At 48.6% G+C, this 19,166-nt stretch overlaps 1 long non-coding RNA gene across 1 annotated transcript in view; it reads left to right on the top strand.

The window, feature by feature from the left end:
* The window catches only part of LOC119180188 (uncharacterized), a 116,816-nt gene that overhangs the window by 80,619 nt on the left and 17,031 nt on the right, over window positions 1-19,166 (top strand). Inside the window, exon 3 of the long non-coding RNA XR_012884690.1 lies at window positions 10,974-11,069. This is a non-coding gene — a long non-coding RNA (uncharacterized LOC119180188). The remainder of the gene's footprint in view (window positions 1-10,973; window positions 11,070-19,166) is intronic.

Genomic DNA, 19,166 nt, shown 5'->3' with positions numbered 1-19,166 from the left:
ATCCGCTCGAATGTCGCTGGAGCATTGCAAAGGCCGAATAGCTTGACGGTGAATTCGTACAGCCCATCTGGTGTTGAAAACGCTGTCTTTTCTTTGTCATCCTCGTGCATGGGTATTTGCCAGTAACCTGAACGCAGGTCTAGGCTTGAGAAGTACTCAGCACCTTGCAGTGAATTCAAAGCATTGTCTATGCGCGGCGTGGGGTAAACATCTTTGTGGGTAATCTTATTAAGTGCTCTGTAGTCCACGCAAAATCGCCCGGAGCCATCTTTTTTCCTTACTAAGACAACAGGGGATGACCAAGGACTCGCGGAGGGACGTATAATGTTCCGCTGCAGCATATCAGCTACATTTTGTTCAATGATCTCACGCTCAGACGAAGAGACGCGATATGGTCGATGGCGCACGATGGAAGTGCCATCGGTCTGGATACGATGCCTAATAATGGATGTCTTTTCCAGAGATGAGGAATGGGCATCAAACAATCTCCTATGCTTTTGTAGCAAGGCAAGCAACTCATCGTTCTGTGAAGAGGTCACTTCTGGACTAATAGTCGCAGCAAGAAGAGAAGCGCTTGATGAACGTCCAATAGAAGGAAGGTCAGAACACGCTGGCATAAGCGGGGCAACAGAGACAGGTTGAGATTCAGAAACGCAAGTCATTGTGGTGCCTTTAGGAATGAGAATTTTCTCAGAAGTCTGGTTTGTAGCGTAGAGAAGTCCAGAGCCATTTTGGAACCGCGCTAGACCTGAAGCAAGGGCTATACCTCTTGCGACACAGCGTGCAGAAGGTTGGACAAACACGTCATCAGAGTCGATAACATTAGAAGTGATGGCAACTATCCTCTGATGACCAGGTGGTAGCTCGGTATCTTCAGCAGCGAGCAATCGAACGGGCTTGTCATCCGCATACAGGGTATAGTCAGTTTCCATCATATGAACAACATTTTCTCGACAGCAGATGGAAGCCTGCGCCGTAGACAGAAAATCCCAGCCTAATATAAGCTGGTGGGCACACGAACTCAGCACAACAAATTGCACAAAATGAAGAAGACCAGCTATGAAAACACGAGTGGTGCACACAGCGGCAGGTCTAATGGCGTCCCCTTGAGCAGCATGCAGTGTAGGACCATCATAAGGGGTGGTGACTTTTCGCAAACGTGAACAGAAAGAACGATCAATCACAGATAAACAAGCACCAGTGTTTATTAAAGCGTTCACGTACACACCTTCTATTAAAACAGATATTGTATTATATGGAACTTCTGTCTTTTCGTTCGATGCAGCTTTTCCTCCAAAAGCTGCATAGTTTAGTTTTCCGAGCGTTGGTTGGTGAATTTCGAGACAGGTCGCAATGGAGACGTGGAGCGGCGGAAGAGTGATGGAGAGCGGCGTTTAGTAGAGCGGTAAGAACTGGTTGGCTCAGATGTCGCAGTTGCAGATGGTGAGCGACGTAGCGGCGGATCATAAGGACGACGTTGGAAAGCGTACCAGCTTGTCCCATAATCCCGTCCGTAGGTGTCAAATCCACGACGTTCGTCCTGCTGACGCTTCCGACAGACGCGTGCAGTGTGGCCCCGATAGCCGCAGTAATAACAAATTGGACGAGGCGGCTGCCACGATGGGTGAAAGGGTTGGCTAGGCGCACTCGGAGTCAACGAAGCCAGCGAAACAGGCGTCGAGTGTACGGGCATGGGTTGTACGACGGGTGGTGATCCAGCGAGGACTTGTGCGTACGTCGGCTGGGGTCGAGGTACTGCAGAGTCTACATACGCTGGCCCAGTCATGGACGCCAACTGCTCTTTGATAACGTCGCGCTAAACAGTGAAGAAGAGGGGAGGTGGACTCGGTGTCATTGAGAAGCCGAACGATTGCAGCTCTTCCCGTATAATCGCCCGGATGATGGCACGCAATGAAGCATCAGACGTGGTGGTATTTCCAGCGCTGTCCAGTGGTAACCATTGGGATTCAAGTTCCTCTAGGCGTTAGCACGTGGCAACAATGTCAGCGACTGTACTCGGGTTTTGAATGACCAAGGCATTAAACGCGACCGTGCCGATCGCTTTCAATAGATGACGAACTCTCTCTAATTCAGACATGGACGCGTTGAAACGGTGACAGAGAGCAAGCACATCATCTATGTAGGATGTGTAAGACTCACCGCTTTGTTGCTTGCGAGCATCCAGTGTCTTCTTCGCGAGAACTGAACGAACCCCCGGGGTGCCGAAAACTTGGCAAAGCTGTTGCTTGAATTGTGTCCAGTCCGTAATGTCCGTTTCATGATTGAAAAACCATGTTTTCGCTACGCCTGTCAGAAAGAAAGAAACACGGCGAAGCTTGGTAGGATCATCCCAGTTGTTAGTGGACCTTGCTCGATTGAACTGGTCCAACCAATCCTCCACATCTTCACCTTGAATTCCGGCGAACGTGGGCGGCTCACGCAGGTGCGCGGTGATAATCCACAATGGATAGGCCTTGGTAGCCGGGGCCTTGAAGGTAGACGCAGAAGCGCCGGTTGGCTCGTCCTGAGGCATGTTACCGTTTCGACGAGAACCCCGTCTTTTTCAAGGCATTATGCCTTGAAAAAGGCGGGGTTCTCTTCAAAACGTCGGCACAATAAACAGTTGTTATGTGAAAGCGCATCTACTTTCATATTTACACACACATATATATATATATATATATATATATATATTTATATATATATATATATATATATATATCGTAGCGATGCTGAGGCAGACAGGTTAAAAAACAAGCGTATTTATTAGGGGGAACTTATGCCCACGATTCTAAAGACTATGGTCGTCAAATCCGAGTAGCCGTGTGGCACAGATCCAACTATTTTCCTCTTCCTCGTTGCCGGAGCGCACGAACGCGTGGCGCATGCCAGCCGGGTCTTGCTTGTGCTCTTGCCACGATGATTGCGGCGGGCTACTTGAACGTGGCCAATATGTCGCGGCAATATATATATATATAAATATATATATATATATATATATATATATATATATATATATATATATATATATATATATATATATATATATATATTGACACGTGTTTATATGAAAAAGAACGATGATAGGTCGACAATGAAGCAGGCGTCTTGCTGTACAGCTGATCCTGAACACGCTCTTTTCGCTGCTGTAAGCTGCTGTCATCTTTTGTTCGCGTTGCGCTGTGACACTGGTGGAGGAGCTGCACCGCGACGCTGCCCGATGCTTCACACCCCTAGTGGGAGCCCTTCTTCCAGCCCGGACGTGCCTACTGCAACACCTCTCCATCGGTTCAGTCGTCGCCTACGAGGTCTTCCTACGGACTTCAACCACTCGCAGAAGCCCTCTACCAGACAACTATAAATGGCTAACACCAGCCCCCAGCCTGTACTTCTCGGCAACAGTCTTTCCGCTCCATCCGAGGTAATGTTTTTTTCAATCGCTGGAGCCTAAACACTTTGGTGCTGGCGCACACGAAGATGTAGAAGACTGGTTAGATTACTATGACCATGTTGCGAAGATCAACCAGTGGTCTGCTCAGGAAAAGCTCGGCCGGGCCTACTTCTATCTTGATGACAGCGCTCGTACTTGGTACGAGAACAGAGAAGGCAGCCTGTCCACATGAACCGACTTTCACCAGCAGATGCTTGAAGCTTTTTCCAATGTCGACAGACGTGACCGCGCCCACCAACTACTAGAGCTAAGGGTTCAAAAACCCAATAAAACGGTCGCCATGTTCACTGAAGACATGACACGTTTATTAAAGAGTGCTCACCCGCAGATGACCGAAGATAGGAAATTGCACCGGACTTCTGCGCAACCCGCCAAGCACTGAAAAGAATTTCATCAAAGAACCGTCGGCTATCGACTGGGCCTTCACCAACACTGCTGAAAATTTTGTCGCTTGTGCAGCAGCCCCCATATTCAGGCCACCGCTGTCATAGCTCTTTGCTTGACATGATTAGAAAGATTGTTCCTGAAGAACTGCAAAAGTTGCGGACTCCGGTAGTGGATACACCCATGGCATCTGTCGCTCAAGTCGTCTGCGACGAAATCCGCCAAGCATTTTCGACAGATGATCCAGCACCCGAACAACGTCCCATGACGTACGCCGCCACCATTCGAAACTCCCCACCCGCTCCGCCTTTATAATACCCGCCACCTGCAACTGTTATTTGGTCACAACCACAGGGGGAGACATCGTGGCGCCCACCCATCCAGCCCCCATGCGAACAGTCGTATTCTGGCTTTCTATGGCCTTCGTAACGTCAGGAGTCATCACAGCAACCACAGCTTCGCCGCTCAGACACCTGGCGCACTGTCGACAGGCGTCCACTCGGTTTCAACTGCGGAGGTGTAGACCACATAGCCCGCTATTGCTGGCACTGGGCCGATCCGTCTCGCCCTCTCAGGCTACGGTTTGACAGTCGACATGCCAAAGACTACGTATTCCGCCGTGGCGATGTCGGTTCTTAAGGACCTCCGGTGCCTCGACCCCCATTCGACGGCTGCCATAACAATGATGACGAGATTATAACTGATTACGAGCTGGGCTTCCGACATCAACCACGCTCTCCTTCTCCTGCCCAGTCACCTTCGTTGCAGCGTCGCACTTTTGTTGACACCAGAGGAGCGAGGTCGCCCAGCCCACACCGGGGAAACTGAAGGCGGCGACCTCAGGGGGTAAGGTTGCCAGCTGTCAAGACGAAGAAAAAGTCCCCATTACACCCACCTCAGGACACTGTAAAGCCTACAAGACGTAATACTGACGAAACTGGGACCTCATGCCTTACCGCTATTGTGGACGGACAGCAAGTCAAAGCTTTAGTCGACACCGGGGCTGACTTCTCTATTATCAGTGATGACCTTGCCGTACGACTGAAGAAAGTGAAGACAGCGTGGACGGGACCTCACTTATTGACGGGTGGCGGCCAAATACTGATGCCTGTCGGAATCAGCACAACAAGGCTTGACATCGGTGGCTCTACTTTCATGGCGATGTTCGTCGTTCTCGCTTCATGCTTTAAAGACTTGATTATCAGGATGGATTTCTTGAGAGAACATGGCGCCGTCGTCAACGTCCCTGACAGTGTCATCACGTTCCAGAACAACAGCCCTAATGTAGTCGATTGTTCAGAGCTGAGACATACTTCTCGTTCAGGGTCTTTGCGTCTGACGGATGACGATGTGGTCGTCCCGCCACGATCGTGTACGCTTGTTTCGGTGGCAGGGGATGAGTCGTTTGACGGTGATGGTATTGCTGACCAAATAAGCTCGCTGATACTTAGTTGTGGTATTTCAGTTGCTAGAGGTGTAGTCACTGTCACTGCGAGACGCACAAACTGCTGCTCACTAACTTCAGTGTTGAGCGCCGACTTCTTCCGAAGGGTACAGCCGTCGCTTACTTTGACATTACTGCAGAACTCCAAAGCAGTTTATCGGCCCTAGACGAAGCACCTCAAGAAGAATCAGTACCTAATCTTGACGTTGATAATACGTTGTCAAGGCATGAACGAACGAGACTTCTTGAGCTGCTAACTGAATTCCAGGACTGCTTTTCATTGACATCACGGGTTGGTCGAACGCCGCTAACAAAGCATCGAATAACTACCCACGACGCAGCAAGGCCTATACACCAAAATGCTTATCGTTTGGCTCCAAAGAGACGGGAAGTGATAGAGCAACAAGTCGCTAAAACGCTTGAAGATGATGTGATTCAGCCATCACAGAGCCCGTGGGCATCGCCTGTAGTACTAGTTAAGAAAAAGAACGGTACCCTGCGTTTTTGCGTTGAGTACAGTAACCTGAATCAAGTGACTAAGATGTGTATCCGCTTCCACGTATTGATGACTCCCTCCATAGGCTTCAAAACACACTCTACTTTTCTTCAGTGGACCTCAGAAGCGGATATTGGCAGATTGAGGTAGACCCAAGAGCTCGAGAAAAACCGAGTTTGTGACGCCGGGTGGTTTATATGAAATCGAAGTTCTGCCCTTCAGTCTGTGCTCAGCGCCCGCTACTTTTCAAAGGATCATGGACACTGTACTTTCAAGGTTAAAATGGAAGACATGTTTAGTTTATCTAGACAACGTCATAGTGTTTTTTCAACTTTTGACGAGCATCTCAAAAGGCTAGAATTGTTTTACGAGCCATACGCTCTACGGGCCTCATATTAAAACCAGAGAAATGCCAATTTTGCTTTGAACAACTGCTGTTTCTTGGTCATGTCATCAGCTGCACCGGCGTTCGGCCGGATCCCGAAAAACTTGCGGCCGTGGCACATTTAGCAGTACCGTCCGATAAGAAAGCTGTCAGGCGCTTTCTGGGCCTATGCGCCTACTATCACCGGTTCATCGCCAACTTCGCACGGATTGCGTCGCCATTGACTCACCTTACTAGAGACGACGCCACCTTGCAGTGGAACGACGAACAGCAAGCAGCGTTTATTGACCTCCACCAACGCCTTCAAACACCTCCAGTGCTTGCTCACTTCGACGGGCAAGCGCCAACAATGCTTCACACTGACACAAGCAATGTAGGCCTGGGAGCTGTGCTTGTTTAGTGGCAAGAAGACACGGAACGAGTGGTCGCCTACGCAAGCAGGACGCTAACACGCGCTGAGGCCAATTATTCAACAACTGAGAAAGAATGCCTCGCCTTGGTCTGGGCAGTTATGAAATTTCGCCCGTAATTGCATGGCTGCCCTTTCAAAGTTGTAAGTGACCATCATTCACTCTGTTGGTTGACTAATTTAAGAGGTCCAACCGGCCGATTAGTGCGGTGGAGTCTGAAGTTACAAGCGTTCGATATGACGGTCATACACAAGTCTGGGAAGCGCCATACGGACGCCGACTGCCTCTCTAGATCACCAGTACAGTCAGCTTCTCTTTCTGATGACGACGATATGGCCTTTCTTGGTGTTCTCGACGCATCCATGATTGCCCAACAACAACGAGGTGACCCTGAATTACTTGATTTGATTAATTACGTGGACGGATGTTCTTCAAGGGCACCTAGAGTATTCGCAAGGGCATTATCGTAGTTTTGCTTACACAATGGCGTCCTCTATAAAAAGAAACTTTTCATCCATCGGAGCTCCCTATTTGCTCGTTATTCCTGCACCCTTCCAACTGAAGTGCTCCAAGCAAGTCACAACTTGCCGACGTCTGGTCATTTAGGCTACACTCGCACATTGGCAAGAGTACAGCAGGGATACTACTGGCCACGACTCACAACAGCCGTCAAGCACTACATTCACACTTGCCTCGTTTGCCAGCGACGCAAGTCACCTCCAGAGATCCGCCGGTCAGTTGCAACCTGTTCAGGTTCCACGTACACCGTTTCAACAGATAGGATTTGATATTTTGGGATTTATTCCTACTTCTACTGCAGGAAATTGCTGGGTTATAGTCGCAATAGACTACATAACAAGGTATGCCGAAACAAAAGCTATCCAAAGGAGCACCGCAGAAGAAGTGGCAAGAGTTTTCATAGAAAATATTGTGCTACTCCACGATGCCCCGACTACTGTGATAACAAACCACGGAACAGCATTTACGGCAGCTCTCTTAGACTACGTCCTGATGCTTAGTGGAACGACTCACCGTAAGACCACTGCGTACCACCCGCAAACAAATGGACTAACGGAGCGCCTCAACAAGACAATTGAAGACATGTTGTCGATGTACGTGGATGTCCAACATAAGAATTGGGATAAAATTTTACCCTTTATCACGTTCGCATACAATACCGCTAAACAAGAAACGACTCGCATGACTCCATTCAGCTTGGTTCACGGACGGAAGGTACGGATATTGCTGAATGTGATGTTGCCACATGAATGGGACGCTACCGACAAAGGCGCTGACGTGTTCACTGAACGGGCGGAAGAAACTAGGCAGCTCGCCCGCTTATGGATCCAACAGCGACAAGACTACAACGCAGGCCATTACAATGCTCGCCATAGAACTGCAACGTACAAAATCGGTGACAGAGTGTGGGTTTGGACACCCGTACGAAAACGTTGACTGTCCGAGAAGCTGCTAAGGTGATATTTTGGGCCATACCGAGTATTGCGTCAGCTAAGTGATGTTCCCTATCAGGTCGTCTTCGACAGTCCCCAGTGCCCGAGGCGTCGCCAGCACCAGCCTGAACTTGTTCATGTTGTGCGTATGAAGCCGTATGTGAGTGATTGACTGCACGTTAAAAATACTGTGGGTCTGAATCAGCATCGGGGCGATGCTCCTATAAGGAGGGGCAAGTGACACGTGTTTATATGACAAAGAATGATGATAGCAATGTTTTGTAGATTCCAGCTAGTGGGTAGGCAATTTTTCGGGTCGACAACAAAGCAGGCTTCTTGCTGCACAGCTTATCCTGAACACGCTCTTTTCGCTGCCGTAAGCTGCTGTCATCAATTGTTCGCGTTGCACTGCGACAATATATATATATATATATATATATATATATATATATATATAGTGGGAGTAATAATTCAATGGGCCAGTTAGTCTTCGTGAAGGTATGGGATATGGCACAACGGGAGCGTTGTCAACAAGGATAAATATATTTATTTCCCAACAGTTTCGGGAGGGGACCTCCCTTCATCAGGGGATGAGTTATATCCCCTGATGAAGGCAGGTCCCCTCCCGAAACTGTTGGGGAATAAATATATTTATCCTTGTTGACAACGCTCCCGTTGTGCCATATCCCATATATATATATATATATATATATATATATATATATATATATATATATATATATATATATATATATATATATATTTATATATATATATATATATATATTAACGTAACCAGCCGTGAGCAGGAATCGATTCCTGCTCATGGCTGGTTATTTTTTCATCCACTTTTCTTTCTTGTTATTTACATTCCATTGGTTCTAACGAATTCCCCTGTGTATTCCTTGGCATTACTGTCTGTTAGATCTCATTATTATTTTGTCAAAACACGGAAAAACGAGCCCTTAGGTTTACACTTCTTTCGCTTATATATATATATATATATATATATATATATATATATATATATATATATATATATATATATATATATATAGTGGGAGTAATAATTGAATGGGCCAGTTAGTCTTCGTGAAGGTATGGGATATGGCACACACACATATATATATATAAAGAGAGAGAGAGAGAGATAAAATATTTACAAAGCAGTCAAGGCGTGTACCAATACAATTTGTATATAGTCCTGAATTCTTGTGCGTTGTTGGTTTCTTGGGGACCGACGGGGATGTGGTGGCCCACCAGAAAAGCTTCCGTGCCAATAACATACACCCTATAACCTCTACAATCAACGGGAGCACTATGAATAGCACCATTCACGGCAGCAGACCATTACCACCAGCTCCAGTGCTTTTCAATTCGAGGTTTTATGTGATTCTTAGATGACATTCATCCTGCAATATAATAGGGCTCAAGATGTTGACGTAGCACACTGCTTTTAGAGCTGAGGTGACGCCGCAGTTCTGCTGTAAATGTCGGTGAATTTCGCGGTGCAGGAACATGGGAACCATGCAAATGTGCTGTTGTGGGTTTTTCGTGACCTGATTTTAGCGCGTTCTGTAACCATGATTCCTTCAGAACTACCTTCGATTGAGAGGCGTTTAACATGCGACTGTCGTCAAAGCTGTATCGATGCCATTACTTTCAAGAGAAAATTTTCAGTGGAGGTCCAGGTCTGCATGTGCTTTCCAAACCAAGAGCTGGCTTCTTCATCCTCCCATGCTTTTCGACCTAACATTTTAGAGCTAGAGCTCTCCTCTATTGGCGAACGTCAAACTTGTTTATTTTTCGCGCACTTTAACGAACTTCTGAAGCACTTCTCTGAACAGTCTCAGTAAAAAAAAGTTTGCAACGGGACTACTGAAGGAGTGCAAAGACGTCACCATGTTCTTTTGTCATCTTCGTGTTCCAACCTCTGCATCACAAACAAAATGATCAGCAACGTTACGCAACAACTCATCCGGCAAAAAGTTTTTCTATTGTCAAGCAACATTGCAACCCTTGTCCACAGTTGCTTTCAATGCGTGAATTTAGAATGACTCCCATGAAATCTCGTAACGCAATACAGGCGACTGACAGTCTACGCGTAAACCTCGAAAAGGAAAATAATTTTTATGAGACAGTTTAGAAGACCTGTGCAATAAAAACGCATAGCGTTTAATATGTGTGGTGATATTATTGTACCAGACAAGCTCTAAGAGATAAACTTCTATGAATACACAAGCCATAGGCCACCGTTGCTAGTCTCAGCTGCAAGGCGCCAGTTACTACTAGCCGAGTGCCTTAGCCACTAGACCACCGCGGTGGAGCGTTGGACACAAAATTGGCACTTTCAATTTCTGTTTCTTAAGTGATGAGTGGTCGAACGTTTTTGCTTGTGTTCTTTGAAATAAACTGCGTTGAAGGAATGCTTCATGCGCAAATGACGAAAAAGAATTGAGCATTTGACACAATCAAAAACACGAAAACGGCAATTGGGAGAAAATTCGCATTTTCCACTTGGCCTCTCATATTTTAAAGCCGCGCCAATTTATGCGCTAAGCAGCTGACATGCTTTTTCATCCTTTACTCAAAATGACACAGTTCATCTTAGACAGCTTCTCACTGACTGCTTCTACATGACTTGGATTTCGACAATAATGGAGATCTGCTGCTATGTCATGCCAAATGAAATTTTTAGTATATGATCTGTGCTGAGAAGAATAATGCATTTTTCTTGTTGCCCCATTAAGGCAGTATACTTTCTGAGTTTTTTGTTGGTCTAGTATTGATTGAAAAGCATTTGCAACTCCCCGATCAAAACAAGACGAATTACTGCGAGTATCGGCCTTAGTTGCGTTTCAAGTGCTGTACCGTGTTTTTCTTTCGGTCATACGTGACACCAATCAACAAGTTGTTAATGAGTTTGCGTCAACTTTGGATGACATCACGCAGGTCCGCTGATAAAAATTGGTGCGAAGGAACAGTATCTGATGTTTCATCAGACATGGAATGAAATGCTGCTTACCGAATTGATAGAAAGCATAAAGGGTAAGTGCGCCTATATACACTTTTGCAATGCAAAAATAAGACATTCTAAAATGTCCATAGCGCAAGATGAAAAACGTGTTGAGTTTCTGCCCAAAATGCTCTCGTAGTTAAAATTTGAAAATGGCTTGGCAAAGGTTCTTTCACAGGACCTAGCAAAACTGCTCTCCTTTGGGTAAACTGCACGGAACATTTGTACTGCTGGTGGCGCAAGTTATGTTATTTTTTGCTTATGTGTCGCCCAGAATGGTATCAGCTGCATAATTTCTTTCTGCGTAATAGTCATTGCAGCACTCCGCTGCTGACCCGACTGTCATAGAAGGTAGCCGTGGTGGTCACATTTTGTATTAGGTATAAAATGCATTCCGACCTATTTTGCTATCAAGGTAAAAAATTACGGCAGTTGTAAATATTTAACGCATAGTTATGGATGAAATATAATTAAGAAAATATATCCCCATGGAGCCAGAAATGAGGTAAGCGACCTAAAAGTTTAACGTGGTAACTCAAACAGTCTGTGTGCCATCGCCTGGAAAAGTAAGTAGTCTGTCGGTACTTCCGAAAACAGCAGTTCTCTAATTATTGTGAAAGTGTAAATGCAGTGGAGAGTGCACTCTTCTCGTGGAGGTGCAATTGAATATCTAATTATTGTACGATATGCGGTGGAAGAAGAATAAATTATGATGACACAAAGAAAAGTGCGTAGGCGCCAGCAAGACACTCCCTCAAGTTGAGCAAAATGGTCTGTGTCGACACCATAACTGAACCTATGATAGGACGTACAAATAAGGGTGATAATCTATTTTTGACATGTGACATATGAGGTCACAACAGATCAAGAGGTCAGTTGCATGTTTTCAATGATAACGAGTACTGCTTATCGTGTGGAGAAAGGATTGCGAATGCTAGTGATGTAAGGGTGCGCAGAAAAATACCAGGCAGCGCGATGCTTATTCTCGTGTTGTTTGTGCGACCCAATTTCTAGGTTTAAATGTCTGTACACTTGCAGCCATATTCCAAGAGACAATAAGTGATTACACAGTTCCTCATTTCTTTAAGAGGCTGGAGAAATGGGCAAAGTTTTTATAGAAGCTATAGATGCTAATATCTATTTATGTAGCAAACTGAGTCGTCAGGTCGACAAGAAAAAAATTGCCCAAATATTATTAAATAGAAAGAAAAAAGTAGGCAACTAGATCTAGTGGCAGTAAAAGTCGCCATAAGTAGCCATGCATGTTTGAAACCGCTTTCACAATTCTATTTTCTTAAGGCGTTTATTAGCCGGCAACGAATGAGCATACACAATTGCGACAGTCATGGCTAAGCACTGACTCTCCGCGCGAGCGGCGTCCTTGTTTGGTTGGCCCACTAGGAGGTACTCAAAAGTTCGACCTATTTGAGAGATCAGAGGCTTTGCTACAATTACCCCGGGGACGAAGAGGGAGCCCCCTGGCGACCTAACAGCTTGTTACTATGAGCGGGTCATAATAAGCCTTGAGGCGCTCCAAGTTGACGATGTCACGCCTACGGCGGCGCATCTCCGAAGATTGTTCAACAGTTTCGATCAGATAGTTGACGGGAGAGGTGCGCTCGGTGACACAGTAGGGGCTTTCGTATTGTCACGAGGTCATGACGTGGCCGAAGACAGGAGACTTTGTGTTGGGATTTAACTGTTTATTTGGGCGAACCTGTGCCCAGTAAATGGAAAGTCCGATTACAGTAGCAGTCTTGCACAGATAGCAATACGGGAATTTTTATACAACGAATAACTTGTAGGCAATATACACATACACTTCTCATAATATTGCACATAGTTGATTGTTTTAAACTTATCAGGAATATTCACAGGGGCGCTGTGGCCGTACATTGTTGCTCAAATGAACAGGGCGTGTATTGTGATTGTGGACATGGTACAAAATGGCGGATGGGTGCTGGCGATCCATACTGATACAATATATTGGAGTGTGTCAATATACAATGGCGAACATGTATATAACGGCTTAGCATGCAAGCCTGCCCTTTCTCTTAACAGTGTTCATCCCGCAGAGTACACGCAGGCACTACCTTATGGCTAACTCAATTGCACATAGTAAAAGGTAGGTTTGCAACTCTTTTGCCACCCCACCAAAAAAAGAAAAGAAAAAGAAAAGCCGGGTGGGGAGGGGTTAATAAGGCGTGACTGTGCTCAACAGTCTGCCGTTTTTAAAAAGAAAAACCTGTTATGCCAGCGGCGGAGGAACTTCTCCTCGCCACTGGTCTCAAGCTCTCTTGTGAGGTGCAGCCACACCAGAAATCTAATACGGGATACCGCTGGGTAGGCCGCTCTAATGGTCCTGTGCTTGGCTTCCGCTAGGCATCGTTTTTGTCATATTACGTAGAGCGTGCAAGCGACCACCCACCTAGCGAATGCGCCTTCGTTACGGTCAAGAGCCGGCGGTGGCCATATGCGGAAATCGTTTGTCACCAGTCGCCAGATAGGCCTGGCCGCAGGTCATTCGAGGAGCGTGTGCTCCGCTGACTCGTCAGCACGGCAGTTAGAGCAGCGTGCGGATGGGACTACCCCAAACCGATGGAGTCTGTCCCTTGTTTGGAGGACCCCCGAATTCCTCTTCCAAACGAAATCTTTGATCTCCTTTGGTAGGGCACCCCCAAGCTTCGCTTTTTCCTTCGCCATTTCCATACTTTGCTTCTCTACTACTCCAACATCTGGCGTCTCGTCACCTCCTACACTATACGAACCGGTGGTTCTTTGTCGACGTCGCACTCTACGACCTCCTTGTCGAGCATCCTCTTGGTGTTCGCCGCCGCCTTGTAGAAGGGGGAGGGATTTCCTGCCAACGAACCTGGGTGCCTGTAAGCACCTAGAAAGCCATTATTGGTAGTAGACCAGTAGAGAAGGAGGTTTTTCCCCATGTAGTCTCCGATCCGGTGCAGGGAGCGTGCCATTTTTAAGGCAAGCACTTTGCTGGTAGTTAGCACGTGTGCCAGTGCTAGGCCCCCTTCCTTCGCGGGCAGCTGTAGGAGGCTTCTTTTTACCGGTGCCGGCTTTCCTCCCCACAGGAAGCCTGTGATGATGCTGTTGAGCTTACTTGCGGTTGTCGCTGGCATCACTGCCACTCTACTCGCCAAGAACGCGAAGGCACACGTTGCAGTTTTTACAATAATGACCTTTTCTCGGAGGGTCAGCGTTAAGTGGTTGGCTCTTTCGGCAACGCATTGAGCTCTCTCCAGGGCTTTCTGCCACGTTGTGGGTGCTACGCCTTCCCCTGAGAAATAGACACCCAGGACCTATACTGTAGCGACCACTTCCATGTTACCCATTGCATTCGAGGGAAACGAACCAAAAAGTCAAAGACTTGCTTTTCTTCTCGTTTATTCCGGCCCCCGACGCTTCGGCGTAGCGGATGTAGGTATGTCGAAACCGCTCAAGGCTGCTTCTGTCCCAAACAAACAAGGAGACATCGTCGGCATAGGCCAATACCCTCAACTCCTCATCTCCAGTCAGTGGTAGTCCCCTGAAGTGCGCATCACCTGATAGGCTCGTCAGACGGCTCGATAGATAGTACAAAAACAGTGGCGCCAAGCGGGCACCCCTGCCTTATGCCTCTGGTATAGGCAAAGCTTGCCGTTGCTATGCCATTGACGGCCACGCAGCATGTCAGGTCACTATACAGCAACTTGATAACGTGGATGACGTCCTCTGGTAGGCCAAATTTTTGCAAGACCTCAAACAGGTATTCGTGCCTGACTCTGTCGAATTCCTTTGCCTGGTCGAGCGACAGGAAGGCACCTGAGAGTCTCTTGCTGGCCGCATACTCAAAGGCAACTCTAGTTAGTGTCAGGTTTGCGAACAAGGATCTTCCGGGGACAGCGCAAGTCTGGCTCGGAGAGATGATTTCTGGTAGGAACCATTTCACACGATTGTTAATAACTGTGGCTACAACCTTGTAGTCGACATTGAGGAGGGTTATGGGGCGCCAAGATTATGGTAGGGCCGGCGGGGCCCCGTCCTTCAGCAGCAGCGGAATTCAACCTACACTGAACGATGCTTGTTTTCAGTGCTGTTTTAGCACCTCGTTCACAAGTGCTACAAGCGGTTTCCCTAAGAAATCAAGAAAGGCCTGGTAAAATTGGGCCGTAATGCCATCCATTCCCGGGGCCTAGTTCGGGGACAAGTGGGCGACTGCGTATCGCACCTCCTCAATTGACGCTTCACCGCACAGGGTCTCGTAAGCGCCTTCGCCAAGTCTGCGGAGGTTCCGGCAGAGATCTGCGACCGCTTGAGAGAGTGAGTAGCCATCTTCAGGGGCAACTTCCTGAAAGAGGGACTTGAAATAGCTTCAGATAATGGCAGCTATTTCCGCTTGATCATCCGTGGTCGACGCGTCTGGACGCATGGCCTGTGTTATTCTAGAGCTGCCGTTACCGCAAACCTTGCGCAAGTCAGCCGTCACGTCCGTTTCGCCCGACGATCCATGCGTTCCTGAAGTCTTACGCGTCCTTTCTTGTAGGAGTCGTTTGTATTCAACTTCCAGGGATGCCAAGTAGTTCCTTGTGCAGGAGGTGAGGGTCTCTGCGCCTTTAACGATTCGCATTCTGCGTAACACTTCGGCCATTTGTGCCGTCAGGCGGCGCTTTATGTTTCTTCCTTCGCTGTGCAGGAACCTTTTCCACTCTTTTTTCAAGCTCTCCTAGACATCTGGTGTTATAAAAGGGGCTTTGGGCACCGACTTTTTCAAGAAGGGCCTGATACTTTGCAGGCAGGTTTTGTCCTGTATTAGAGTGGGGTCCAGTCGCCATGCTGAATAGTCGTGATGAGGTCCGGCTGTCGCTTTGACTGTCAACACGATCGGGGCATGATCCGTCATTCTTTCTACCCTGGAGGAGAGGGTTGCTGTTTCGCATGACACCACTGAAGGTAGCAGGAAGTCTGGAACATAAATCCTGTCGATCCTGCTCGCGGTGGTCCTGGATACACGGGTCTGTACAAAAAGATTGTCATAAAGGTGTACTCAAGCATCCGTGAGCCTGAGATGACGCAGAATTCTGACTATTTCCTTAGCATTGAAAGCAGACCTCCCACTGCCCGGGCCTCTGATGTCCCGGGTCGAGTCGACCACGCAGTTAAAATCGCCTAACAGAACGTGGGGTAGTGGTTCCTGCAGGTTGTCGTGCAGCCCTCCGAAGAAGGCATTCTTGTCCGTTCGCGTGACTGGTGCGTAAATACACACGAATTGGACCCTCCTGCCGTCGATGTAGACGTCGAGCATCAGGGAGCACCCATCCTCCCCAACGATACAGTGGGCTTTGTGACGGAATCTTCCCGAGATAAAGATGGCGCCAACACTGCAAGACCTGGCACTCATCAGGGAAAAAAAAACTTCGACGCGGCATTCTTTTCAAAGACAGCCACATCGAGTGGGGACCTGAAGTTGGTCTCCTGAATAAAGAGGATGTCAATTTCGAGTGCTTGGGCCACCACTAGAAGCTCGCGCTACCTTATCTTATCACGGAACCCACGCATGTTCCATGTAGCAACACGGAGGGCCATATCGCTTCGTTTCAAACCGGTGCCTCGGGGAGAGGGGGCTGCGTCAAGGGTTACCCTGCGCTAGGTTGCGCATAACAATGATCTCGGGCCTCTGCTTCGAGAGAAGGTAGGGAGGAGGCACCTCAAGCGCGCTTGCACTAAGGTGTGAATTACACTTCGCGACGCGTCAGGGTCTATCGCCGGCCTCTTTGCCAGGCAATTTCACTCTCCCATGTGAGGTTCTAGCTAGTCTTAGGGACTTCGCTCGGGGAGGAGCATCGCTGTCGCTACCCAATACCATAGGGGTCTGTCGGCGATGTATATTATCGGAGCCCTGAGGTATGACCTGTCCCAAATCTTCTGGCCTGTTCTGCGCCTGAGGCGAGCGTGAGCGCGAGCGGTCACTTCTCCCGCGAGCGGGCTGCGTCGGGTTCGTAGGAAAGCCTTTGTCGGCCTTGTTAGCGGGGCCTGCTGGCAGTGTCGTGTCAGCCGGGCCGGGGTTAACTACCGGCTGCAACAGATTAGGTGTCCTGGCATGGTCGCTACCAACTCTAGGCGTAATGCCGGTATCACGAGGTGGGGCGTTGCCGACGTCCAAAGGCGGGAAGTGTGCCACGTCGACGACCAGTTTCGCTGATTTCTCACCATTCTCGTGGTCTGGTACTTTTTGCTCCTCGCCCTCCGACAACAAGACCACCCATGACTCCCTCGAGGTCTCGGCAGAGCTGGTTTCAGGGCTACTGCTCGCCGCCTGCTTCGTATCAGTTCCATCATAACTTGACTCACTGCCGTTTTCCCCGGCATCAATCAGGGGCTCGGGTTCTGTTAGCGTGGCGTGCTCATTGACCCGCTCGTGTTCTGCGGCGTTGTCCCAGTAGTCGGGTGTTCTGCTGGTGGTAGGCGCTGGAGATCTGTGTTTAAGGACCTCAGGTCCCGTCGTCTGTTCCGCGCTGCGCGAGATCGCAGGGTGACCGTTCTGCTCGTCGTTGGCTGGTTCATCATGGACTGGAGGAAAACGCACGCGCGGCAGCCACGTATGAGCGGCGACGAAAGCATTTGAGCGTGCCGTGTCGCCGGCGCATCGCCTGCACGCTTATTCGCACCCTTCCGTGCTATGGCCAAAAGCGGCGCACCGCTTACAATAAGAAGTGGTGCATGTGATTGCCATGTGCCCCTCACCCTGGAAACGTGCGCACACGCGTCGCATGTCGCGATATTCCAGCATTAATTTATGGCCCTGAATCCAGGTGAAGTTAGGAGCCGGCCTGCTCATTTCTATCTTCACCACCCGAACTCCATTCAGTTTAGTGTGCCGCGTCGGTACCGTGGCGAACGCCACGCTCTTAACTTTACTAAATTGTTTCATAGCCGAGGTTATTGCTTCATCCGGTACATACGCCCGCAAGTGGTAGACGTTTACATATGTGACAGGTGGCCCTACTGCTTCCACTCCCACCTTCGTGCCATTAACGGTGAAGCCCTCTGCTACCATCAGTTTGGTTGCCTGGCTAGCGTTTTGCGTACAGATAAAAAATCTGGAGCCTTGAGGACCAGCCCGTGTGCTTGAGGACCAGCCCATTATCATCACCTGCCGTAAATTCCATAGTATCAATAAGCTCATCTACGGAAACATCTCCTTCCGGAGCGTTAAATAAGAAACACGTTTCCCTCACCCGGGGTTCAGAAACAGACGCCATTATGGTTGGCGTAATCTTTCCGTCGCGCCGGCAGCAGGGCCGAGGGCGTGTCTGGTAGAACTGGTGACACGCAGCTCTTACTGCTCACCCGTGCACAGGGCTCTTGGCCTTGATCAGGTGGGCGTGGCCGGTAGCTAAAGCTAGGGTATCGGCGAAGTGAATCCGTGAGAGAGGGTCACTCCCAGACTCATCCTGTACTCATTGCTGCAGGAGGGGGGGGGGGTCACCGGCATGATTACCGGGGATTGCCGCCTTCGGTGCCTCGCGCGGAAATGCGCTGAAGCAAGCACTTCTTCCTCTTGATTACGATATCGGGGGTCAGCGTCGGCGTGACGGGACCCCGGGCCGGACAAAGAAAAGCTAGCTCGGAGCCGTTAAGAGGCGTTAAGCAGTGAACAGAACGCCGGCCGTCGATCAACTGCTGACAAGCGGTAGTTCAATCAACTAGTGATCAACTAGTGACAAGCGGTCGTCGATAACCTAGTGGTAGTCGATCACCTAGTTTGATCAAGTAGTGACAAGCGGTAGTCGGCTATACTGTTGCCAATGAATGTTCTAGCGTTATCGCTGGCGGTGACGTAGGTTCCAGAAGTATCTGTATAGTTCGCAGAGTAAGCGTGATCTTATCGAAATGATCTAATACAGTCCTGAAGCTTCTCGAACACTGGAGGCGCGGTTTGTCAGGGTGCGTCAGGGTGTCAGGGTGCGGGTGTCAATATGTCAGGGTGCGGTATATCGACGTTATTTCAAGTCAGCGAGCTACACGAGGTGTGTTCTCCCGTGGATGCTACCACGATGAACTCAACGCCACGTTGCCCGGTGCTACGGTCACCGCAACGACGGTGCGCATCAGTGTCGTCTTGAAAACTTGTA

The sequence above is a fragment of the Rhipicephalus microplus genome, chromosome 7 (assembly GCF_043290135.1).
Source record: "Rhipicephalus microplus isolate Deutch F79 chromosome 7, USDA_Rmic, whole genome shotgun sequence".
Lineage (NCBI taxonomy): Eukaryota > Metazoa > Arthropoda > Arachnida > Ixodida > Ixodidae > Rhipicephalus > Rhipicephalus microplus.
The sequence above is the reverse complement of the archived record's forward strand: the minus strand, read 5'-3'. Positions and strand labels throughout refer to the sequence as shown.